This window comes from Siniperca chuatsi, linkage group LG22 (assembly GCF_020085105.1).
Source record: "Siniperca chuatsi isolate FFG_IHB_CAS linkage group LG22, ASM2008510v1, whole genome shotgun sequence".
NCBI lineage: Eukaryota > Metazoa > Chordata > Actinopteri > Centrarchiformes > Sinipercidae > Siniperca > Siniperca chuatsi.
In genome coordinates, this window is record NC_058063.1 from 12,646,166 (window position 1) to 12,661,818 (window position 15,653).

General features: G+C 38.3%; 1 long non-coding RNA gene across 4 annotated transcripts in view; it reads right to left on the bottom strand.

The window, feature by feature from the left end:
• LOC122870007 overlaps positions 1-15,653 on the bottom strand; it is a 119,406-nt gene that overhangs the window by 50,323 nt on the left and 53,430 nt on the right. The window lies entirely within an intron of this gene.

Here is a 15,653-nt window from a genome sequence, read left to right on the forward strand (position 1 = left end):
CCACAACAATCAAGTACAGTGGTTTCTGTAAGTTTAGATGAATTACCTTTTCATCAAATTAGAATTCAACACATTAATTAAACCCCACTCAGTTTACTTTTCAGCTGAAAGAGAAAAATCCCCATTTATGCAAAGCCAGTGAGATCCGACATCTGTGTTGTGCAGGCTCGGTGTAAACAGTTATGTCATTTAATTTGAAAAATGAAATGATCACGAGCAGATTGGTAACTATCTCTTTCTATCAGGGTGGCACGATGTCACTGGCCAATTTAAAGTTGACTAATTTTTAAGTCCAAAAAATATTACACTCTCAGTTTGAGTTTGGACTTTGAAATCGATGAGGATGCCATGATGGGGTTCTATAAAAACAAAAAAAAGAGTTCAGTCCCTCTGATGGACAGTAGCCATGCCTGTTTCAGGGTGTTGGTGACCTTTCAGCACAACAGGTTTGATGTTGGGTCTGGCTGCCTCATAATCTAATATTCCCCTGAGCCCCTGTGGGCAGGACTGAGGTGAAACTGAATCCCCCACACCAAACTCTTGATGTTTTCCTCCTACTTTTCTGCTGTGGCTGAGTGTATGCAGCCAAAAGCCATTAGTAACGTGTTACGAGTCCATCTGCTGTTGTTCCAACTGCTGTTCGCAGCCACCAGAGATTTACATCCCAAAAAACGAAAGAAGAACACAGTCTGTTTAATTGCTTGAATAAAGAGAATAAACAGGTAGGTTTAAAGTGATTAATGGAAAACAGCATGGAAATGTCTCTCTGTCACTAGTCTGTGTATATTGTATTTAACCAAACTGCTCCACCAGCCAAAACATTGTTTTTCTCACTGTCAAAAACAAAAAAAGGGTCACTTTATGTCCAAATTGTGCTAATTATTTGCACAATTTATTGTTCATAAATGTAGTTTTCTTCATGAGGTCAAAGAAAAATTAATCAGATTAATCAGAATCGTGTTCTCCCACTGCTCTTTTACAGTTGAATGGTTAAGACAGTGCCTTCTTTGCTGGGATAAATAAAATGTATTTGGCTGCACATGAACCCCTGAGATTCTCAGGAATCAGAGAACAAACAGTGGTTTAACAGGGTTAGTGATCGATTGCAGTGCCTCAACGATAACTTTGCCAGGTGCTGAGATTTTATGGCTTTCAAAAACTCTCCGGCCGGCACTTTGTTTGAAAAGTAAGCACTGGGAGAGCAATTCCTGAAAATTGAAGGTGGTGCATTTCTTTTCTGGCTTGAAGTCAAGGTGAAGGTGTCACCAGGGAAACAGTTTACTTTTTAGATTAAAGAAAGTTTGGTAGCACAGTTTCACTTGGTAAAACTATGTTTTAAAAGGCATTTCACGTAATTAATAGAAAGTAAGTCCGTCTTTATAATTCTCTGTTTGACATCAGAGCTGTTCGCCCCTTTTAAGCCAGCACTGTTCCACTGATGGCCACTAGACAGAGGCTCAAAAAACTTTTAAGCAAACCCTAACAATACTAGACTATGCTGTGCAATGCCGTCTGGTGCAGAGAGACACACATCTACTACAGAAGTAATGGCTATAAAACAAAGTGTCACGCTGGCCACTTGGGGGCAGCAGGACAAGCTGTAAACACAACACTGACATATTAGCGCCATATAAAGTGGTTGTAGCAAACTAGCCCAATATTCACTCTCCTGCTGCTTTAGCTGCTAAATGTTCCACTATACTTACAAGCTAGTCACTAACTTTGTCTGTCTGGTTGGTAGTGTACAGTGGGTCTCAGGGTCTCGCTATCTCAGTCAGGCTCTCTCTCGTCACCGCCTCAGCCCCTCCCAGGCTCCATCATGTAGCCCAAATGATTATTTTATGGCTCCAGACAACTGACAAGATGGTGCTGAGTAAAACCCAACTCCAGAGTCCCTTCAGAGGAAGTAGATAGATGTAGCACCCTTGACACCGCCAACAGGTACTACATCCATGTACATCCGTCCAATAGAGGTAAAAAAAAATAAATAAATGTGTCAACACAATGACTTAATGCTTCTTTGAGATAATTCTCTTGCATTGGCTTGCATTTTATTTGAAAAAAAATCTTTTCTCAGGCAGATGTCCCCATCATCTTATCTGGAAAGTACAGAAAAAACAAAGGCGCTGTCTATTTGAAGTTAACAACTAACAAAGCAAAATCCATAAGTGTGCATATATGCATTAGGTAATGCATTTTGGATGGCATGCATTAGATGTATAACTTTTAATAAAGGAATACACCCTAATATTTATTTATATTTATATATATATAAAAAACTTTGTCCTTCACCCTCTGCGGGTGGTCTCGTCCTTCGAGCTCGGGTCCTCTACCAGAGGCCTGGGAGCTTGAGGGTTCTCCTCTTTTCAATATACTCAAAACCAGATGAGGTTTCTCATGTCATCATTAAACCTCGAAAAAATTTTGAAAGATGAAAGGCCTCTGAGCCTTGTGGTTATGACGCTGCCACACTTGACTGGCTTCAATTTTCTGCCAGACATCAGGCCCTGGCAGTGAGGAAATATGGGCCCGGCTATCATGAGATTGCAACAGCAATCCCATCCCAGAAGAGCTATTTGGTGGCTGAGCCCTCATGTGTTTACCTTTGAAAACACATTTCAAAATGTTTCACTCCTTGAACCATGAATGCATAAAAGCACAAATGCACACTTGATTTAAGAATCTATATATGCTGCTGTGAAAGTCGAGCACAAACCAGGACTTGATCAGGAGATGTTATAAAGCCTCAAAATAATCCACAGAACATTATGTGGGAAAGTGGACCGGTTTAAACCATTAGAAATATAATAAAACTCAGTCCTTCCTCCTTTTAAAAAGTGTTAATAATGCATTGAACCCTAAGTTAGTCTTTTAACATTGTAATATTAGCTGATGCTTAGCTTATTATTCAACCTTTGATTAGTATTTGATGCAATGCAGTAGATTTTGCTGAACCAGCATCAAAGCATTATGACTCCTAAATCCACATTTCAGTGTGCGATGAATTACCCCATCTGTTGACTTCAGCCAGTGATACATCACAGTGTAGCTGTCACACATGATGACGGAGACCTCAGATGCTGTTCACCAACTCTCTAACAGCTTAGCTCACAATTTCGCTGCCTGAGCAGAAAGCTGGCTGGCCGTCCTGTCAGACGGCTCAGATGTGAGAAAGTGTGGATGACTCACCTGGAAAAAGACTGAACACCTGCCTCAGATTTTCTCTTCAACTGAACTTAAGAGTTTAGACTTTTTAAAAAGGGGGTTTTGAGCTACACCCATCCAATGAACACTTAAAGAATTGAGTCAAAACCCTGGTTTTCTGTATGTGTTACATAAGTAGTGCACTGAAGATAGAAATCAATGTGTTCATCACACAGTGCCGTTTATTGCACAGAGACCTGGGCCTCTAAGCAGACACAAGAAACCTAAAGCTGGAATATTGCATGTTATCTTCACACTAGAATCACTTGCACGTCAATTTTTTAAGTGATAAGGCTGGTGATATTCTAGCAGACCAAAACCAACAACGTGTTAGTCCGTCTCTCAATACTTGTCAGTCTCTTTGCCCTGTCTGTGGCCATTTGTCCCTACAGAGCTGAAGACATAAATATTTAAAAACAGGTCACAAATTTACGGTTTAATTATCGGGCCACTACTTACATTAACAAAAGGAAAGCAAGCACACACACGGTTCTGTATCCATATGTATTAAAACATAGTATGTCAAATATAAACTTAACTAATCTATCATCAGTGGTGGAATGTAACTACATTACTTAAGTTTGCTGTATTTAAGTACAAATACTCAAAATTAATACTCAAGTAAAGTACAAATTTTAGGTACTTTTATTTTCTTTTCATGCCATTTTATATCTCAGAGGGAAATATTGCACTTTTTGATTAAGATTTTTGCATACAAAACATACAAGAGCTTATAAGATATGATGATTTACTATAAATTAAACTACCCAACAGTCTATACAAGTACAGCTGAAACAATTATTCAAAATTCATTGGCATTGACTATTCGGATCACCATTTAAGTCATTTTTAATGCTTCAGCTTCACAAATGTGCTGCTTTTCCTTTTAATAATTTAAATTTATTGTTAATAATGTTGAGGTTTGGACAAAAATAAGCATTGTGAAGGGGTCACTTTGGGCTCTGGGTAACTGTGATGGCATTTCTATTTTCAGAACTTTTACAAACCAAACCATCGGTCGTAATGGAGAAAATAATCAGCAGATTAATCTATAATGAAAATAATCATTAGTTGCAGTCCGATACAAAATAGTTTAAAATGAGCTCTACCTCAACCAACTACAACAGTAAAAGCCTGCCTTTCTATTAATGCATGACATGACTCATGGGACATTTTTCTTTCTGCACTGAGTACTTTTACTTTTAATACTTTTTTAGTACATTTTCCTGATTATACTTACATACTTTTACTTAAGTAGGACTTTTACTTTTGACAGTAATTTTACAGTGTAGTATTAGTACTTTTACTTAAGGATCTGAATACTTCGTCCATGCTCTCATATGCTGAGGATAAACTATTAAAAAGTTCACGTATAAGTATACGAAGTACGTATAATACCTTGTACGTAAACATGGACTGTACATCTTACATCTACATTTATTTGTCCTGTCAAACAGACTATGATGGGAGTAAGCAGTGCATTTTTTGGGGGCTATTTTCAGCAGTGGTTGTGTTTATTGTAATTAAGGAAAATGTCACCCATTGCAACAATGTGCCTCATTGATGCGTTTTTAATAGTTTTTGGACACAACAAAGGAGCTCTATAGCACAGAGTAATAAGCTACAGGGACTTTAAAGTTTGGCATCGAAAATGGATACAGGAAGTGTTGAGCTTGTATTAACAGCATAATGCAGTAACAAAAATTTTACAGGGCAAATGGGAGTGGATCATAAAACAAGTAGGCTTCATACTAAAATATGAGCAAATTTAGTTAACAGAGGGAATTAGAAAGGCCTTGCCAATCTTTTAATCCCCTGTTATGACGAAATACCATTTGGCTGAGACATTACACACACATACATCCACAGTGTATATGTTTTATCAAGTCTATTGCATGTAGTTATGTTTATGTGAATTTATCAGCAGGAGTGGAGAAGTATTCAGATCTTGTACTGAAGTAAAACTAGCCGCACTGTCTAATACTCCATTACAAGCAAAAGTCCCACATAAAAAAAAATTGACTTGTTATAAGAAAAACTATTTTAGCAAAATGAACTGTAAGTATCAAAAGTTAAAGTACTAAACGCAGAAAAATGGCCCATATGTTATATATTATTATTATTATTATTATTATTATTATTATTGCTGATGCATTCATGTGTAAGTAGCACTTTACTGTTGTAGTTGGATGAGGTGAAGCTAATTTGAACTATTTTATATACTTTTGGGTAATAGTATATAACAATGCTTCATAATTTATAAACTCACCATACATGTGAAATCTTAATTTGTAAAGTAACCAGTAACTGTAGCTGTTGAATAGATGTAGTAGACTAAAAAGTACAATATTTCCCTCTGAAATGTAGTGTAGAATAAGTAGAAAGTAATTGCAAATGCCTCAAGTTAACAGTGGTTTAGATTTGTGGAAGCGTTCCATTGACTTGTTGAACTATAAACACTCCAACTACCCTACCTAACAAAAAGGTTATTTATCTTTACATTTACGGCGTCCTGTTTTTATTATCTTGCGTTCATAGAGATCAAAAGCTTTCAGTGAGCTTCAGAAGAAAAGGTGGACCCTCAAACACCCCATAAATCACTTTTATTGTTTTGTTTGCTCCAGCGAGCTCATCCAGCCTCGGGGAAGGCATGAAGGCAAACATATATGATTGGTTTTGCATTCTAAGTTATTTTTCCATGGTAACAGTGTCCAACAATGTGACAAGGCCTTTTTGTCAAATCTAATTCAGAAATATAATTATAGCCTGGAACTCAAAGCCTGAGGCACAGTGTGCATTTGGTGATAATTACTTGTGCAGGGGGTGAGAGGGCACAGGAAACAGGCGTGTCATTTATCATCTCACAATGCTGCTGTTTTATGTGCCAAAGTTAGCTTTTACATTGGAGAATAACTGTGGATGCTGTCAATCCAACAAGGAATATTAAGTAAATAAGCGTGTGTGTTGTGTTTGTGCTGTTAAACTCGAGTTATCAATAACAGATTTAGACCTTTATCCCAAAAGCAACAACAAATCAACACAAATTCAAAGCCCATTGCAGGACTCAACATCTCATTATAGGCAATATGTTCAACTCTGTACAACATCCTCAAGCCCATTAGTATATAACAATTTTTCACCTGTCACGCTTACCCATTCCTAGATAGCCAACGTGTGTGTGCTTATGGCTTTTAAATATTTTTGCACAATTTCAAGATCACATCTTTTGCCAGCATTCCATGTCTTTAAGCCTGCATTATCTGAGTTTCTGGCCACTTGGGGGCAGCGAAAACAAGCACTACTGACATATTATAAAGATGTTATGGTGAACATGTTAGCAAATAGTTGCCTGTTTATGCATCCAGCTGACAAGGTGCAACATTAGCTTTCATTTAGAGTCATGTTTCTGGCCACCTGAATGTAAGTCCAAAATCCAGTCTCTTAGCTCTGATTTGCACTCCGCCAACTCCTGAGAAAAACATCTGGCTCTTTAGCTGCTAAATGCTTCACTATGTTCACAAGCTAGTCGCTAACTTTGTCTGTTTGCTGCTTGGTGCTGGGCAGGTAGTGTACAGTGGGTTTTTAGACTTTTTTTCATTAAAAAAAGCTGTGTGGCTGAAAACAACACAGAGCAGTGAGAGTGAACCAAAACAGTGAAGTTGAGGGCCAGAAAACCAAAACAAAGAGCTGAAAGACGCTACAAAGCTCTGTAAAGCTGAGAGGAACTGCAGAGTCAAGTAATAATACCCTGTGGGTTCATCACTACAAGCAACCCTTCCTACATACACACACGTCATTTGATCCATGTAAAAAAAAATTACAATTTTTACATTTTCACCTCAAAAACATGTTGCCTGTGTTGTTTGTTAAAATGTTGCTCTTATCAGGCTGAAAATGCTTCTGAAACAGCATTCAGTCTGTGAAACTTTAGATGAATCCAAGTAATGTGCAAAGAAAATTAAATGCTGTTGAAGGCTTTACAGTAGAGTTTATGTAAATAATGTGGAGAGAGGAACCACCAACAAGATGAAGGTCACTGACTGGCCAATAACAGGTATTGTTAAAGGTGGTAGAGAGGATGGACGTCATCAGTTCCACCTGTATGGTTAGCTGCCATATAGAAAGTGAGCCAGATTACGTCCTGCACAGCTTCACCATCAAAGCAATCATCCCGTACTCCCCCCAAGGTCTCATGATGCCTCTGTATCTGTTGTGATGTGAATAACTGCGAAGCAGCGCATTAGAATATGTGCCACATGAAGGATTTTACATGAGTTTCCTCACCCACACCACACAGTCTCTTAAAATTTAATGAAATGAGCAATGGCCTTGAAATAGGTTATGTGAAGACAAGAACAGCGTGAGGATAACATGCATCTGCTGCTGTACAGCACCACAATTTGGATTATATGATAGCATCACCAATTGCACAATTGGTGGTACTTTTTAAAAGGTCCACTAACTTTCTACCATGAATAATCTACTGCCAGTTTCAGTCACACCCTCTCATAATCATTTTGTGGGCAGACAATATATTAATGTCACGGTTATAATCATGGCGAATTTTTACATTATGAAACACTGAACTAATTTTACGAAATTTTAAGAAACTCTTCACACGGCTCAAATCTTTTAAATAAATCTTAAAATAAAACAAAGCCCCACAGGACCTGCAGAAAAACAAAACTGTCAAAATGATGAAGAAGGTTATAAGTGACCAAACAAAATGCACCCCTTATAATAGATTAGAAAGTCAGATAATGAAGACTTTATTTCCAGCTGAGGCTAGTTTCAAGCGATGCAATTTTAGATTTGTTCGGTATAATTTAGGATGATTAACAGTCTATACCACTTTCAGATAGTTGTATCCATTTGTCATGAAAGATATTGTTTTGTTAAATAAATTCCAGTTACTTCACAGTTTGAAATATAATAAGTCTCAATAGCATCTGTAATATCAGTCGAGTTATGAGTCAGTGAAATGATTGATGATGATCAGGATTGTACTTGTGTGTTAGCAAGAACCATTTAAGAAACTACCTCTTCAGAGTTTAGGGATGCTCACCATCATTGGATGTCTCTCCTAAGGACACAGAGGGCTTAAAAGAGTACTCCACCAATTTAGCATTTTTTTAATATAATGTTTCATGAAACTGCTCAGGAGTGCAATGTTTGTTTGATTTTCTTTGAATGTCTAGTAGCTTTTAAAGCCCATCTTTCATTTAATACTTGCAAGGTTATGTGTTCAGGACCGTACATTGAATTTAAAACAACCTGAGAAGGAGTTTACAGTATGTTCTTCAATTACAGACTAATTACACAGGCTGGTTTCTGGGTAAATATCTTCAAATATGACTGTTTTTAGGCAAACCACTTTCCCGGTTATGATCCTGTATGAGTAGCCCTAGATGCCAAGTGTGGTGGTGAAAAGTCTTGTGCAATCTCAAGCAAGGGTGAGGAGAGAAACGGGATGAAAAACAGTTTGAACAGTGTTTATGTGCACCCACTGTTGTTCCTGCCAGGCCCCTCTCTCTCTGTCACCGACACAGAGGGCGACGTCTTATCCTGCCCCAGCTGACTAAGTCTAACTGTGGCTGGCACAGTGTTTGTTGTTTGATCACTGGATTTGTTTCAGCACCTGCAGGCCCTCCGATTTGGCTTTGGAGTCCTACTTTTTGCCAGCAGGAGGACAGCAAGCCCAAGAAACAAAAAGGGAAAGTACTGAAGAATAACACAAGGCCTCACAAATCAGTAAGTTTCAGGCTAATTTTATTTGGCTGAAAAAACAAGATCTCAGCCAAATATAATTAGCCTGAAATTTAATGATTATTAAAACACCCAATTAAATCATCGTGTTAGTTTCCTTGTTTACTTTTTATCAACTGTTGACTTTAGTGTGCTCTCTGTTAATCCCAGATTATTTCCAGCATGCTTCTTCAAAAGAAAATGTGTTGACTCAAGCCTTTGCTTTTAATTTTCTCACAACATCATTCAGATAGGGGGTAAATAAACTACAAATGAGGTTAGAAGACAGGCAAGGTCGGAAATCAGCTGGGAGTACAGGGGAATTATTGATATAGCAGTTTTGCCATTTCACTGCTTTCTGCATTAATGGGAACTCAGCTCGGGGCAGGTCTGGGATTTTCAGTTAATGGAGTGCCTTATGCCTCATCCAGCACCACACAGGCGTCTGAGTGTTCATCTTCCATTAAGAATTATTGCTACCAAAACAACTGTTCCACCCCGAATTGAATATCATGTTGTAAATTACAGGCCAGGCCATCGGGGAAATCAGCGGGGCCCTGCAAGATATTACTAGTTTCTGGGTTGAACGCTGAAATCACAACAAACCAACTTGAACCTTATTTTAGCTTATTTACTTTACTGAAAAACTTATTTTAACAGCAAGAATTACATTTTAGCTGCTCCCACAGCCCCCCCTCCCCAAGCACAAACACCACACTGATGTCAATGGAGGAAGATAACCTGTGCTTTAACTGGCACTAGGTCATATTTACCATTCACCAGCCATCATTTGTGATTAAACACTGATCGCCATTCGTGATTTCACAAATACACCTCGTTAAACAGTGATTGAACAGCCCAATAAATTTTGCTCAATGTCACTTTCACCATCATCCTTCACAGAATTATCCATCTTGATAAGATTACACTTTCGATCCATCTATGAGATGGAAAGCAGTCTTTTTTATGGCAGTAATGACTCAGGGCTGATTCATGTGATTTGCAACTCAAGTCAAGTTTTTAAAATAAAGACGTGTATATACGACCTGATTAGGAATAGTCATGCAACAGTTTGTCGCTAGTTTGTCATATGTAAATAATGTAAATTTTGAGCAATTGTGTGCACCCTATCCCAGTGGATGCTTTAGCCCACTGCATGCTAGGATAGCCTTCACACCCACAACCCCTGAGTGTCAACTTCCCTGACTGGCACAGTTGTGATTACTGAAATTAAAGTGGTCTCCTTTCTAACAAGATCACTGTCTGACTGAAATAAGAGTTGCTGGAGAGGCCTGTTCCTGGGAAAAATGTCCTAACCACGCTGTCCGTGTGCACTGGCCTTAGAGGCAAATGGCAATTTTGATACAAAAAATCATTTAATATTTTAGCTCACACTGACTTACTAGAGGTCTATGATAACCATTAGATTAATGGTCCATTTTTTACAAAGAATTTGAGCACTAAATATTATTGGTAAAAGATGAATCATTCTATCTGAGGTTGACAGTTCATTCTTGATATTGGCAACATTTAACAAAACAATCTCAAGTCAAGGTCCACTTACTCTACCGATGTGGAGTTTGTGGCCTTTGAGTTCTGTTTCCAAGGTCAAGAATTAACTGTAAACTTCAACTTTTAAGCCAACATGGACGAGAAAGTCCTAGATATTCTCAGAATCACAGCTCCATGACAACTCCATCTGCTGATGACTGTGTGATATGGTCGAAAGCTAGTAAGTAAGGCGCTTTAGTTGAGGTTGTTTTGTCTACAGTCTTCTACTGCAGTTCATCAACACCACTACAGTGTCTTGGGGTTTAATGCAGGGCTGCTTTCATTGATTTTGTCACTGCTTTTCTGTAAATAATGTCTGCAACATTTGCTTGTGTGATACAGTTTATTCTGTAACTGCTGCTTTCTGGCTCTGTAGCTTTTGGGAGTTTGCTCTCTGAAGGCTGGGGAAGGCCTTTATGAGAGGGTGGAAAGATGCTATCAGTTGGTTATTTGCTCTGTCTGACCAGATTTCCAGTTGAAGAATACTAACAAAAACAGGTTATAGTTTACGGTTTGTGTGAATAAATTTGAACAGATAGCAATTACTACAAGGTTCATGCACACCAGAAAGTCTTATTGACAGTGGTTCAAAAATGCATGCATTTTTTTTTCACAGCGGGAATAACTGCAAAATTTTTGTTGCGCCTTTAAATGCGCAATTTGCATACAGATACAAACACATTTATTCAGCTAGATGGCGTATTTAGCCTACAACAACTGACTTAGCAGCTATTAAATTGCATCTTAAATGACACTGTGTCAATACAGTCTCACCAGGAATACTTCTGCTGTTAAAATGTTAATTCTGATCTGTTAGGTGTCCAGAGGTTAGCAATTTGTGTATTTTAACAAAAAAAGAGCTTTTTCTTTATTACATTTGAATTGGACTGTGTAAGAAAAGGAACACAAAACTTAAATTAGTGTGACATCATTGTAGATTAAAAGGCCTACATAATAAGTATGGAATCTAATCAATATCCTCGGTTTGCAAAGAGCCTTGAGCTCTAAAAAACGATGGGCAAAAGCTGACCAAGAACAACACAGAGAGACTGAAAGCACAAAGTGCACAAAGTAAAGCATCTGGGAGGTTTGTAAAGGTGTGAAGTTGACTCACTCAAAAATGTTTTCAATGCAATACTGCCAATAATTTAAAAATGGTTGTACCTGTATCATGTCATTAATGATACTCATGGTCATATTACATCTTACTCATGCAATTCAAATGTCCCCCAGGGATTAATTAAGTCTAACCTAACCTCTTTCATACTGGACTGGATTCTGTGCATGGAGGTATTTTTACATTTCAATTGCATATTAAAGAGAAATCCAGCCACACCCCGTACCTGTTATAATTCTATCTGCAGCATTTCCTCATTTCTCCCACACTGTGGCAGAAGGCAGCGGAGTTACCAATTGTATCTCTTAACAGGTTAAAAAATCTGTTTCTATCTTCTGACTAACAGTTTTGGGACTTCTGATGAGATGTCAGTCGGAACAATTCTGAGGGTTCCCGCCATGTCTTTTTCATTGCATACCTATCAAGCTTTTATAGTTCCAGTCCCAAATTTTATGCACATCCTGCTGCCTTGTGAGTTCTTGTGTATTCACACTGTGGGCTCCACCTGCACACTGTGATGAATCATTTAACGAATAGCCAAATGTCCATGTTTGCGACATCTGTGTTTATTGCAGCAGGCTTTTGATGTCTGAGACCCAGTTTCTATACAAATTCTGTCAAAGCTGAGGTAACAGAAATGGGACTTCGGCTGAAAGGTAATGACATTAAACAACGTTCTTGTGATACATGTGTTGTAAGATTTGATAAAACCAGACTGAATAATACCCTCTGTATTCTGTCTTTATCCACCTTGCATTTGTATGACTGAGTATATATATATTATATATAAAATCTAGAATATCGCCAACTTTAGCCCCATAACATCCAGTTTTCACCGATGGTTCCTGTTAAGAGACTTTGATTGGAAAAATCATCTTATCCACACTCAGTGTCACATATATGCACCAGCTTTGTTCCAGCTCTTCATTGAAGCTTTATGATACACTGAGTGACATATTCAAACCCATGCCATAGTTGTACCATTATAGATGTCTTGTGTATTATTTCATATACATTGACCCAGAATTCAGCCCATAAATTCTGGGATTTCCACTTGAATTAGAAATAAAGCTCTGTGGGTCTGAAATGTTTGGCTGCACTGCATGAGTCAGTCGGGTTTAAGAGGTTACCAGCAGTTATTAAGAATGATCCCTACTGTTTTCTTACAGCCATGTTTTTTAATACTGCACCGTAGGTACTAATCAAAATGGCACAAGCAGTAATTAAAATCAGTCCTGGCATATTTAGGCTATGTGACTTCCTAAAGTAAGTTTGCACATTTTCCATTTTTTTCTGCTAAGTAAGGCTTTTATATCAGTTAAAAATAATAATCAGACCACATTTGCAATTTAAATTAAAGTTTAAAGATTTAAACAGATTTCTTAGCACTCAGGTCTCATTCAATCAGTTCATCCCCACCTAGACCTTGACTTGTTCTTATCCTTGCTGCTGAATTATTTACCAGTGCCCTGCTACCCTGACACTGACTGTGTGTGTGAGTGTGGGCATTATATTATGCATGAGATAAAGAAATACATGAGGTTTCTTGAGAAATGATGTGGATAAAGCGGCACCAAAGTCAAATGCTCCACATCTGAGTATCAAAAAGAGTACAGTAGGTGTCGAAATCTATGGCAAATATGTTCTTGTTTCTAATCAAGAATCTGTTCCTTCTATCAACCAACTTTTTTTTGTTGTTAAACTAATGCCGTCGTTTTTTAGTTGACCTTTGCAGGAATCACTCTATGAGGAGTGACGGTTTGCAGAGATAAGTGCAGGAATAATAGCTGCTCTCCAAAGGCTATGAGAAATATGAAATCTCTGACAATAGGCTTCCCTACACTGAACACCAACAAAGCTCTTAAATGGGGGATGCACTTTCCTCAGAACTAGGAAAGTGCAAAGACTTCAATCTGAGGACTGCACGTAGAAAACCATGGTACTTTACAGAGAGAATGGAAAACTTAGAGAGTCATGACGTTTAAGTTTGCTACTGATTGACAAATGAATATCTTTAATTAAGCATCCACAGTAGCTGTAGCCTCTCGTCTCTTAATCCTGGGTAGGTAATCCATCTTCAGGGGAATTATCTTGTAGCCAGCGCTGACTGACATTCACTTTATTGACTCTGAAAGCAGCGCAATCACCTGATGACGTCAATGATAACAGCAACACTAGGTTGCCATTATCAGCCGCATTGATCAGTCTAATGAAGACAATTCATTCCAACTGAGCGGGAGGGAGGACCAAGCAGAAAACATAAGCACTTGCTGAATCAGATTTTCCTCTCGCATCCTCTAAAAATGAAAGAAATATGGTGGAAATGGTGATCCTGCATGTGCGATACAGTGCGTAATGCAACTAAGTGATATATTTAACAAGGAGTAACTTTATCTAACTATCAACTGTTATCAAAGTCAAGGCTGCTGAGCAACAGGATGCCTTTGATTGTTGAACACTTGGAATTTCCATTATTGTCTTGGCAATACAATAGCTGGTGTTTTCTCTTCTGTTTATGGCTCTAGTCAATTTTTATGGGGATTATTCTGTTGCAATAGTTTGTAGTTCACTGGAGTAGTTTACTGGAGATGCTGTCAGAGAGATTTTAAAAAGGAGGAAATGTTTTTTTCTGGGCTAAAAGGTATAGTGTTGCTGTTGTCATCAGTGTCATCAGGTGATTGCACTGCTTTCAGAATCAATAAAGTGAATGTCAGTTAGCGCTGGCTGCAAGCTAATTCCCCTGAAGAAGGCACTAAAACAGAAAAGTTGGTCTCACTGCCGATTATCTACCCAGGATTAAGAGAGGCTACAGCTACTGTGGATGCTTAATTAAAGAGATTCACTTGTCAATCAGCAGCAAACTTAAAAATCATGACTCTAAGTTTTCCATTCTCTCTGTAGTAACATGGTTTTCTACGTGCAGTCCTCAGATTGAAGTCTTTCATAGTTCTGAGGAAAGTATATCCCCCATGTAAGAGCTTTGTTGCTGTTCAGTGTAGGAAAGCCCATTGTCAGAGATTTTGTATTTCTCGTAGCCTTTGGAGAGCAGCTATTATTCCTGCACTTGCCTCAGCTGTGGCTGTTATCTCTGCAAATCCTCAATACTCATTGAGTGAATCCTGCAATTCCTTATCAGGGTGCCCAAATAAGTCCCTTAAGATTCTCCAGTTGATACTGGCTGATTCTCCAATACTAGCTTCTCTGCACTGGCTCCCTGTGAAATCCAGAATAGAATTTAAAATCCTTCTCCTAGATGGCAGACACCATCTCCACATTTAAGAGTAGGCTTAAGACTTTCCTCTTTGATAAAGCTTATAGTTAGGGCTGGCTCAGGTGAGCCCTGAACCATCCCTTAGTTATGCTGCTATAGGCCTAGACTGCTGGGAGACTTCCCATGATGTAGTGAGCTCCTCTCCATCTGTATGCATTTTTATCCCATTAATGCATGTTACTAATTCGACATCTCTCTCCCATAGTTTTGTGCTTTCTCGTTTCTCTTCTCTCTCCTTCTGTCGCTTTCAGCAGGTATTTCTGCCTCCAGAACTGCAGAGTCTGGATCTGTGGTTGTGGGCCACCTGCAGCCCCCGTGTTCCTGCTCGACAACTGCTACTACAGTTATTATTATTCTTATTACTATTATTATCATCATCATTATTATTCCTATCATTATTACCACTATATTATTATTTTAAAATCCTATGTGGAATTTGCATTGTGCTACTGTATTCTCTCTCTCGAAGTTTTTCCTTGCCATTGTCGCCAAGTGCTTGCTCTTGGTGGGCTTTGTTGGGTCTCTGTAAATAATATTATAAAGAGTACGGTCTAGACCTGCTCTATAGGAAAAGTGCTATGAGATAACCTCTGTTATGAATTAGCGCTATATAAATAAAATTGAATTGCAAAGGTCAACTAAAAGAGGACAGCGTTAGTTTAACCACTCAAAAAAAGATGGCTATAGAATAGGTACTCGATTAGAAGCAAAAACATATTTGCCATAGATTTCATATGAATGCAGAATCTGTAGGCAAAGGACAAG